Raw genomic sequence first — 12,793 nt, 5'->3', positions numbered from 1 at the left:
ACTTATACTAACCTTCTTTTAAAACACATTAACATGCTCAATAATATTTCATGAAGGCAACAATACACAAATAAGTGCAAGTTAAGCAAAAAAATATTTTCACATGATAACTCATTTTAGCATGAACCTTTACCAAAAATATGCTCGTTTTAGCAAAAGAAGCCAAATTCAAATTTATTCATTATTTTAAAGATGGTTATTACTAACCTGAACTTTGTCTAGAATTTTGAGGAAAAATATGAGGATAACGGGACTTCATGTTTGCCTCGGCCTTCCATGTTTCTCCCTCAACTAGGTGGTTTCTCCATAGGACTTTTACAGACGCCACCTCTTTGTTCCTCAACTTCTCTACTCTGCGATCTAGAATTTCTACCGGAACATGTTCATAGGAAAGGCACTCATCCACACCTAACCCTTCAATAGGGATAATGGACACGGGATGACCAATACATTTCTTTAGCATGGAGACATGAAATACCGGATGAACCAAAGATAGTTCACTAGGTAATTTCAACTCATATGCAAATTTTTCGACCCGTTGCAAAACCTCATAGGGACCCACATACCGGGGGGCTTAACTTCTTCTTTTTGCCGAATATCATCACCTCTTTCATAGGTGAAATTTTCAAATACACCATATCACCTACTTCGAATTCAATACCTTTTCTTCTATTGTCGGCATAGGATTTTTACCGACTATAGGCTATTTTCAACCTATTCCTTATCACCCGAACCTTCTCCAAAGCGTCATAGATTATTTCGGGACCAACGAGTGAAGACTCACTAACTTCAAACCACCCAACCAGAGACCTACATCTCCTAACATAGAGTGCTTCAAAATTGTCCCAATTACCTTTAAAATCTATCACACAAGATCTTAACAAGTCTTCTACGGTTTGGATATTATACTCCGCTGGACCATCCGTTTGGGGATGAAAACCGGTGCTAAGCTTCATTTGAGTACCCAACCCTTTTTTGGAAAGACCTCCAAAATCGAGAAGTGAATTGTGCACCTCTATCTGATATGATGGACAAAAGGATCCCATGTAAGCTCATTATATCATCAATGTATATTATTTCATAATCCTCCACCGAATACGTACACTTGATGGGGATAAAGTGAGCGGATTTTGTTTATCCATCCACTATAACCCAAATTGAGTCATTTTGCCTACGGGTACGAGGCAACCCATCAAAAAAGTCCATATTAATTTATTCCCACTTCCAAGTAGGAACTTCCATTGTTTGAGTCAAACCACTCGACTTTGGATTCTCGACTTTAACTTCTTAGCAATTTGGTCACCTAGCTACAAACTCCGCTATGTCCCTTTTCAAGCCATCTCACCAACATACCTCTTTAAGGTCATGATACAATTTAATAGCACCCGAATGAATAGAATATCGGGAAACATGAGCTTCTTACAAAACCTTTCCCCTTAAACCATCAACATCCGGTATACACAATCTACCTCGGTACCCAAGCACACCATCCCCCCTTGGGATAATGACTCATTGAACTTGCTAAGTACCGATTTCTTCAACTCCATCAATAGTAGATCAGGATGTTTCTTAGACTTTACCTCAACGACTAAACATGATTCGAAGTTATTATGAACCATAAAACCACCATTTGGGAAATCTTCGAACCGAAAACCCAATAGAGCCAACCTATGAACATCTTTCACTAGGTCTATCTTATCTTCTTCTATATGAGAAATACTACTCATTGTCAGACAACTTAGAGCATCCACAACCACATTGGCCTTACTGGGGTGGTAGAGAACGATCATGTTATAATCCTTCAATAATTCCAACCATCTTCTTTGTAGGAGATTCTAATCTTTTTGAGTAAACACATATTGAAGACTCTTATGGTCGGTTTACACATCCACACGAACACCATACAAGTAATGCCTCCATATTTTAAAAAGAAACACTATGGCCGCTAATTCAAGATCATGAGTTGGATAACTGTTTTCATGCACCTTGAGTTGTCTAGAGGCATAAGCTACAATTTTCCCATGTAGCATAACGACACAACCCAAACCCACTCGAGAAGCGTCACAATATACCACAAAACCCTTGGTACCCTTCGGTGAAGTTAACACCTGAGCGGAGGTAAGCTATCTTTCAACATTTGGAGGCTTCTTTCATATTCCTCCGGCCACTCAAATTTAACATTCTTTTGGGTTAAGGTAGTCAAAGGAGAAGCAATACATGCAAACCTATCCACAAACCTCCTATAGTACCTGGCTAAACCCAAGAAACTTCTAATGTCAGTTGGGGTCAATGGTCTAGGACAATTCTTAACCGCCTCACTTTTCTATGGATCGACCTCTATACCCTCACTTGAGATAATATGACCAAGAAGCGCCACCGATCTCAACCAAAACTCACACTCACTATAATTGGAAAATAGTTAGTGTTCCTTAAGGACTTGTAACACCACCCTCAAATGGTTCATATAATCACCCTCATTCTTTGAATATACAAGATATCGTCAATAAAGACAATCATAAAGGAATCAAGGTAATTCGGGAACACTCTATTCATAAGGTCCATAAAAGTTGTCAGTTAAATCATGAGACCAAAGGACATCACTAGGAACTCATAGTTACCATACCTAGTTCGGAAAAACATTTTAGGTACATTTTTATCTCTCACTCTAAGTTGGTAATACCCCAACCTCAAGTCAATCTTTGAAAAGTAGCTTGCTCCTTGGAGTTGATCAAACAAGTGGTCATTCCGAGGAAGAGGATACTTGTTCTCAATGGTGACCTTATTGATTCTATGAAAATCAATACACATCCTAAGGGACCCATCATTCTTCTTAGAAAACAACGCCGGAGCTCCCCATGGCTAAATACTAGGTACAATAAACCTTGTATAGTTAGTCTTTGAGTTGAAGCTTCAGCTCTTTCAACTCCGCTGGAGCCATCCGGTAAGGAGGGATTGAAATGGATTTCGTATCCGATAGTAAGTCAATACCAAAGTCTATTTCCCGCTCGGGAGGAATTTTGAATAAGTCATTGGGGAAGACTTTTGAAAATTCCTTCACTACGGGGATCGACTCTATAGGAGAAATGTCGGGCTCAAGATCTTTGACTCTTAGAAAATATGGTAAGCACGCCCTTAAAGATCATTTCACAAGATTTTAGACAACAAATGATACGACCTCTAGGAATTGAGTTACCCCCTTCCACTCTAAGACGGGTTGATTAGGAAAATTGACTTAACTACTCTTGTTCGACAATCAAAGGAAGCAAAACAAGCATGAAACAAATCCATTCCCAATTAACATTAAAATCAACCATATAAAGTTCTACCAAATTCACCCATGTAACTCTATTGGCCAAAGCTGTAAAACAACTCCTAAAGACTCTTCTAGCCATAACGAAGTCACCTACCGGGGTTGTAACTGAAAATGGTTCAATCAAAATATCGGGTAGAACAGCAAACTTTTTAGCTACTAGAGGAGTTACAAATGATAAAGTAGCACTAGGTTCTAGTAAAGCATAATCATCAATAAGGAAGACTTGTAACATACTGGTGACCACATAGGGAGATTCCTCTTGCTCGCCTCTAGAGCAGATAACATAGAAGAGGTTCCTCTTTGGAGTATCGAAACTAGGACCTCTTGCTTGAGCTTGACCATTTCCTTTATCTTTACTTCTCATATTAGGACAATCCCTAACATTATTGCCCTCTTTTCCACAACCAAAACAATTTCCTGTTCCTACCAAACATTTACCCCTATGCTTTTACCACACTTGGCACAAGTAGGTTTCCTAATATGCGAATTTCCACTTTTGCCTTTTGGGACTTAGGGTTAGACACCCTTTTTCTTATTGGTATTAGGGAAATTTGAAGAAACTTGGTTGGAGACCCTCTTTTTGAACCTAGGCTTGTCTTGAATTTCAAGCCTACCCTTGGAAATACCTCCCTCATAAGACTTGACCCTCTTAAACTCCCTATTCTTCCTCTTGATTCTATAAAGATGAACTTGTTGAGCATGAACCATCAACCGATAGATATCCATATGATCATGTAGGATCGCTGAACGACACTCTTCAACTAAGTCATCGAACATACCCATGAGAAAGAGGCTCATCTCATCCCTAGGATTGGATACCAAAGAAGAAGCATCGTTGGACAATTTAGTGAACTTATAGGAGTACTATTGCACACTCATACCTCCTTGATGAAGGTTGATGAATTCTTCCACTTTCACCTCCCTATCTTCGTAGAAAATAACCGATCAATAAAGGTCCTTCTAAACAACTCCCAAGTTATATAACCGGTTTTCAAGGCCCTATTATCTCTCCATTGGGCTTGAGTTGATAGGAGTCTAGTTTAGCCTTCTCATTTGGACTCACACCCTAGCATAGAGGATCTTATAGACCTCATCAAGAAAGTCTTGGGGATATTCATTCACCTTGGAACCAACGAACATAGGAGGGTTCATCTTTTTGAAGTCCCTCAAGTGAGAAGCCATGGTACTAGTCTTTTGTTGAACACGGTGTCCAACCTTCCAATTTTCTAGATCCTTCATCGCTTGAGCTTGAGTAGCTACCACTTGATCTTGGGTAGTCATAACTTGAGCAAAAGTGACAAATGCCGACCTTATCTCTCCATCCGTCATAGGTGGAAGAATGACCGGAGCTTGGTCTTGTAGAGGAAGTTGATTGCCTTGTGGAGGAACTCCCACATTAGCCAAATCTTCCTCCACTCTCATTGCAGCCGTCCTTCTCGTATTCATCTCCTATATCTACAAGAAAAGGATTAGAAGAAAAAGGGACACATAGAGTTTCAACTCTCAAGGCAAGACTTTGAAGATTACCAATAAGTGAGAATTACTAAGTGTCATAGATATTCTCATTCATAAGTGTAAAATGCTTCAAAACCATGAGCAAGACTCTAAGCAGACGTGGTTTAGTGATACATCAATCCTAAGATTACTTCAACCTCATTGTAACACCTCTAAAACGACAAAGGTGAAGCTAGAGAATAACATATGTTTCATGAGGTTTTAGAGTCTTAAAATGGTCTATAACAGTTATTAGAGGCAGTGTTTAATGTTTGGAAGTGTTTGGAGGTCAAACGTCCAAGACGTTCACAAGTTTCGCCTTAAGACGTGCTTGTGTGTTCTAAGTATTTCTTCGCATATTTTATATGTTTTATGGAGTTTATATTGATAGGAGAGGTTCCTAACATATATAAGATTGTATTTGGGTTGGAAACGTCCAGGCATGAATCGCCAAGGACTGATCTAAGGGTCCTTGAGGAGGACCAAGCCTTGAGCGAGCAAGGTGCCCAAGGCAGCAACAACTTAGGCATTGAGGGAACAATTCCGCGTCGTGGACTTGGTCCACCAAATGAGAAAAGGTTCTATGCATCACAGACACAAGTCGGACTCTACTGTTTTGGAATTTAATTTCAAAAATCATAGAGGAGCAGCTCCGCGTCGCGGACTTATTTTCCGACAAAAGTTCCTGAAATTTAAGTTGAGTTTGACTTAGTTAAAAGGTCCTATAAGTGCAGGAGTCTTTTATGTATTTTGGGGACTTATTATAGGCGGTTATTGAACCTTTTTAAACCCCAATTCATCATTCAAATCAAAACCCTTAATTCAAAAACAAAACCTCTCCATCTCCTCTCTCCCAAAACCTCCATTGATGAAGATTTGAAGCTCCAAGGAAAAGAGTGATTTTCTAATTTTTTTTCTCCATCAATTTAGTGGTATTTTCATCACAATTGAGGTATAGTGTTTCATCCTCGAATCCTCTTTCTTCAAGGAGTCAATTTCAATGAATTTCAAAGATGATCAAAAAGGTGAATTCTCCTATTTTGTTATCTAGCCATGGGTTCTTGCATAAAATGTTTAAAATCAATGAATTATGATTGAATTTATGTTAATTGGATTATTTTAGACTAAAAACTCCATTAAACCATGCAAATCATGATTTCCTTATTTTGACTAAATTATGGGTGATTTAATCATGTCTCAATTGTATTGATTTCTTATATAGATTGTATTGGTCTATTGATGTATGTATGACTTGTGTTAGAATTGTATATAGGTTGTCTTAATTAGATTATTTTAGTATTGTGTCTTGTTGAATCAATTGTATATTGTGATTGTTGGATTGAATTGATGATCTTGGCTATTGGTAAGAGCCTTTATAGATTGAATTGACTATGGATTGGAGATGTGTGATTGGAATGGTGGTATGTTGACCTAACCTTTACTATATTTTGTAGTATAGGTATTTCAATTATGATGTTTGGTATGGTCCACTTATGGTAGCGGCACTTATGTGCTATACTTGTTAATAATGTGGCCTCGTCAGCATTAGTTTATGAGTTGTGAAATAATGTGGCCTCGTCGGCATTACTTTATGAACTATATTATTTGTTACATTTGTGGAGCACCCCGTAGAAGTAACATGTCATACTTGATCTCTCAGAGGTCTTATACAAGCCCATAGTTATCATTAATCGTATTGTCATAGGTTAATTTAGCGGAAAAGCATTCTTAGCACATTATATGCTAGAACACCACTTTTAATATATAAGAAATATCATAATACATAGTTAAAAAATCTAGTCTCTTTTGCCATCCTAGACTCAATATCATAAGAGTAATTTAGGGACACGACCCTTATAACATAATACATAAGTACAATAATCGAAGACTTTACAATAAACTAGACATAGGACATTCCTGAACTTAAGGATTCCTTTCCTTGAGCTTGGGAATCGTATATAAAGCTCCTCAATCATAAAGACATCCTTAAAGCATCCATAACCTTCACTTTGTGTAAAAAGTATAAAAGAATGGAGCGAGAACAAGAATGCACTGAGTATGGCAACCACACAAAAACATGCATTTAAAAGGGACATTTTCTTGAAATCATACTTCATGCCTTTTTGTTAAATCTTCATAAAACCTTTACACAATGGCATTTATATCATTCACATACTTCATAGAGACATATTCAAAGGCCAAACATCATATAAAATAACACGTTGAATTTAAGCCACATTTGGGGTCACTTTACAGTAACCTATTTCCTCGTTACAGTGAATCCTTTTCTTCTTCCTTCCTATTTACCCGAAGTAACCCTCTAGTGATACTTGGTGCAAGGCATCTCCTTAAGGCTACAAAGAAGTCATATATTCAACCTACATAAGCCAACACATACTATCATAGAAGTATAATACATCATAGGCACGTTTAAGTCAAAACTTAATGGCTTTACTGTAAGCTACATCAACTTGCACATCTTTTCACTTCACTTCACATAAAACGTTATAACACCTTACTCACAATCCCAATCTAAGTCCACTAGTGAAATATAAATGTGAATCCCCATAACCACACACATACTTAGTAAAGCTATCATGAGACCACAAGCCTTATCACTCCATTTCATATATCAACAAGGCCATATAGACAACTTCATTTATACCAACAAGACCTTCATCATATAGTCATTAAGACCAACTGATGCACATAAGGATAACACCACATCATATAGAATCATACCATGCACATCTTCATAACAAGTAGACAAATACTACAAATTCATGCATGAGGGACATGTACATAGACACGTATATTGGATCACCTTCCTATAACTCCCTAAGAAGCTACTTGTGCAATGTCTAGGTAGGTTCATTACTTACACCTATACTAAGTAACCTCCATTAGGTCATCCTAGTTAGGGTCCTAGTCATTTACTTCCATTGTCCATTTTACATGAGGGAAATTATAGCCTTAACCGACACTAAGACCATGGGTGCTACATGGAATTAAGTGTTGTAGATCCTTACACCAATGGATGGTTTTCTTACCTAGCCTAGGTAGAACATTAACACATGCTAGCATATTAGTGAATTCACTTGCTAGATCCTATGTGGAAAGCATAGTTATGGAACTAAGAGATATACATGACCCTATACATGCTCATTAGCATTGAAGCCTCATCTCATGAAAATTCATGGGTGAATCTTCTTCAAGGAAAGCCAACACCTCATTTGGAACCATAGGTGAATGTTCCTCCAAGGGAAGTCAACACCTTATGAAAACCAAATGGTGAATCTTCCTCCAAGGGAAGCTAACACCTCTCATTGTCAAGTTCACTCGGTGCTAAGCTAAGTTCCCTTTATTTAAAGCCTTTATAACATTTCTTTATAAAACATAGTCTTAGGATATTGACTCCGTAGATGCTTATAGCATATTCAAGCACCTATCTAGTTTTAGGGTACACATGAGCACACATTTCAAGGACCCTCTATTGACTAGATCTTCATACATGTGTGTGTATAATTATATGTGAGCAAACCTTTCACATAACACATAAATGTCACACATGTTCATATATCAATGCACAAGTCCATAGGTATAACTATATGAACAATCCTTCCATATAAAACACCAATACACTATGCACATTCATATTTCATCATATAATATACTTAACATCAAGCATGTAAGTCATATTCATAACATGTTCATACAATCCTATGCATGTACTTGGAAGACCAATCTAGGAACTATCCTATCAAGGCACACATGTGTAATGTGTAGACAAGGTCCCATAACCTTGACCATACTAGTACACCTTTCAAGTCATCCTAGTGAATGATACATTACACAACATCATAGAATGGTTAGCATAGCATAAGACTCATTTATTGAAGACTTACAACATTCTTACAGTAAGCTCTAGTTTTCATGCACCTATTTTAGCTTTACTTTACATATAGCATTATAGGCCTCATCATAGGCAGCAAGTACAAATAAACTTAACATAACCATTTACATGCTCATGACATTAGCAACACGACCTAGATCATAGTTAGAATACGAAACTAGGCATAGACTTCACATATGGTGATTCATCACAAACAAACACTCATAGTATAATTTCCTTCAAGACCCTGTCACATCACAAATATGTATTTTCAATAAAGTGAACACCTCCACCATAAGTGGAACATACCAAAAAATGCCATACAAGGCCAATTATAACAACAATACTATAGAGAAGTGGAGAAGTAGAGCAATTCTTACCAATCCTTTAGCCTTTGATCATCATTGACCATTACTATTATTTGATTAAAAAATCAAGTATAAGGCAGTATTTAAAGTACAATAATCATATATTAAGTCATGCATAAGCTACTACAAGGCCATACTACAAACTAGTATAACACATCATCAGCATACTAGAAGGCAGAAGAACATAGCCATTAACCAATTTCACTTGCATGGATCATCAATCATATTTCATCAATAGTATATATATTGGGAAGTAGCTAAATATACATTAACATAAACGAAATCATACTTAATTCCCTACAAGATTAAGATACCAATATAGGCACTAAACAATCATTTCAATAAAAGGTAGAGGAAATAGGCAATTCTAATAATTCCCTAAAGCCTTGATAATCAATAGTATTTTATAAATAACAAACATAATTAGGCAGTATCTAAAGAGATCATTACTCAAAAGGAATCATGCTCCATCTAACCTAAAATCGAGATCACTTCACATACATAGCAATATCAATCAATAGACTTTAAGAACCTAGATCAATTCATACCAAGCCTTCTTTACTTTGATCATACAAGATTCATACAAACAATTCAACCATGATATTAACCTAAGGCAGTATCTACAATCATCATAGCATGATTGAATTCCACATTCATACATTATAAGGCCAATGATACAGTGAACACATGTAGACATAGGCTAGACTTATTCAAATCTTCATATATTGATCCACATGGTTCATCCATCAACAATTCACCATCAATATACATAACATACAGTATACATAAGCAATTCAACGTAATAGAATCACAAATCCACCAATAAAAAGTCACAATCACAATGCCCATGCATAGGCTAAATCGAGTTAGGGAAAGGACATGGGCTCAGAATGCAATTAGATTGAAATTCACGTTAAAACCAATAAATTATCATAAATTCATCATAATTAATCCTTTGAAAACATTTTGAGAAAGCCTAGGGCTAGATTGAAGAAGAAGAAGTTTAATCATGAAATCTCTTTGAAAACTTTGAGCTTCTAGATGGAATGATAACCAGATATGAATGATCACCATACCTTTATTTAGAAGAAAAATTCTAGAACTTGATGAAAAATCCATGGGAATCCAAGCTCCAAGTTGTTATTGAGCTTCACCTTTAATGGAGGTTTCTAGAGAGAATTGGTTTTGGAGGGAAAGTCTAATTTGTGTAGAATGGATAGGGAATGGGTTGTTCACGTCTTTGATCACTTGAATACACCCAAAAATAATCAAATAAACTAAGTAGGGTCAGGTCAGGATGTGGAGTTAATTTCCCATTCACCCCTTAAGTGAAGCAATCACTAGGCAGCAGCTGCAACTTGCACCAACGACCACCATTGACGCCCCTTTGGCCCATCGACGGACCGTCTGTGGCTTCCGTCGTTTGGGTCTTGGGATGTTGTTTTGCTGAGACTTCCCCAGGATAATGTTGATCGATTACTACCCATTGATGGTATGCCATTCCACAAATGGGGCATCATTCGGTTCAGTCGATTGACACTGCCAAGGCAGTGTCTCAACAACCTTTGAGTCCTTCTTTTAGGGCCTCTTGTGGGTCCCTTGGGGAGTCGTACCCGGGAGTATACAACGTGACTATATACCTTAACATATTTAATACCTTCCATGCAAGTTTTACAAAAATGAACACGTAAAATATATCCAAACATGCAAGGCACACTCAAGACACACATGAACGTCTCAAGGGCTAACTTTCGAACGTCTTAGACGTTCTTGGACGTTTGACCTCCAAGCTTCATGAAATTAAACAAAATTCCTATAAACATAATTATAACTCATATAAGTACCTCATAAGATTAGGACACACACATAAGCAAATAAAACACATAAGGCCCCTTTGACTAGTCATCAAATGTCTTGGTCGTCCGTTGATGTTTGACGTCCAAATAAGTTCAAATCAACCAAGAATACTTTAAGAAACTTAATTAAAATTTTAACAAGCTTATATACACATGTGAGGATCTAGACACCTTAATTCATTTTGGGGGTCTTACATTATTATCATGTTATAATTTAAATATGTGAGTATTGTGAAGGTCTTGATGACTTATGAGTATATGTGAAGTCAAATTATGTGTTCTCTTAAGTGATTATATGTGATCATGATAGGATATAGTGATGCCTTATATGTTTATACTTGATGTTGGAGTTTGATTCTTCCTAGTTTATTATATATGAATATTATGATGAGTTATGTTAATGATTTTATAGAAGTGTGTAGGGTGACATACAAGTATACATAGTTTACCCTATATGCTACATGAATGATATTGTACATGTGATAAGATGATAATGAAGTGTGCCTTGTTTTGGTAGACCTACATCCCTTACTTGATACATGAAAAATGTGAATATGACTCATGACTTAGTAGGCTAAAGCAACTTTGTCATGAATATATATGTATGATGGAATATGATCTTGAATAAGGTTAAGAAGGTCATTTATGTTGAACCTTCTAGAAAGAAGGTTATGATATCCACGAAGTTGAAAGCCTTAATGGTATCCTTCTTGTGTGAATGGTGGACTTAGGGGTTGTTGGCTGGAACGACATGAAATAATCCTTAGTAAAGTCATTGAGATATCCTAGTTACCATTGTAGGCATCCCTAAGACCCTCTTTAGTAAGGTGTATTATGATTTGGTTATGAACATGATATGGTACCTCTTAATATGCTCCTTTATGGAATTACTCTACAAGAACAAAGGTTAGCATCGAGAGAGTATTCTTGGGGAGTAGATCTAGTTAAGATGGAAACTAGAGTACAAAGAAACCCTTGATATTTGTTAACCATGGGACTACATGGGTTTTGTCCTAGTTCTACCATTGGCACGTAGAAAACCTTCCATCGGAGTAAGGTTTGACTCCAAATTCCATGCTTAGCTAGTATGGTCTATGTCGGTTATTGCGTATTCTCATCATGTGGGATACATGATAGTGTTGGATAAGTTCACTGAAGTTTAGGTAGTGAAATGGGATGCTATCTAGACATTGCATGAGCAGGCTTTGAAGATGTTAGCATGTAGGTTCCCTAGGTCTTCTCCAATACCACTATGGGAAAGTCATGAATTGGTGAATATCTCTTAGATGGTTTTATGAATATAATGGCTTAAGTTAAATGCATGTTAATGTAAAGGTACTTATCTAGAGTAGCTCTAAGGATTGCTTAGCTGGCTTGGAGAGGGTGTATGGACATTCTCTTCATGTCTTACTTAGGTGAGTCTTAGAGTAATTTTAGGTAGGGATTAAATGTATGAAATGCGAATAATATTATCGTAGGCAATCTAAAGGTTCACTTTGGTGTGTGTGAAGGGATTGTATGGGCGGTTGTTCGTAACACACTGAAGTGAGCCTTAAGAATCACCTTTGGTAGGACTGTCTCATGCTTATTTGATTGAAGTGATATTGATGTTATATTGTGTAATGTTAGTATATGTGTTTATGTTGACTTACTGTGATCTATTATACTTGTTTGATGAAGTTTTACTCAATAATAGCATGTTTTATACAAATATCCTTTTATCATGATTTTAATTGCATGTGACAATATTTAGTGCATTCTAATTTACTATTTCCATATATTTATCTTATCTCTACACGATTAGGTGGCATATGAGAGGAGTCTTGAGGTCGAAGCTTTGATTAGTGTTCATTAAAGCAAGTGTTGGTAT

This window comes from Solanum pennellii, chromosome 12 (genome assembly GCF_001406875.1).
Source record: "Solanum pennellii chromosome 12, SPENNV200".
Taxonomy (NCBI): Eukaryota; Viridiplantae; Streptophyta; class Magnoliopsida; order Solanales; family Solanaceae; genus Solanum; species Solanum pennellii.
This window is presented reverse-complemented; position numbering follows the sequence as displayed.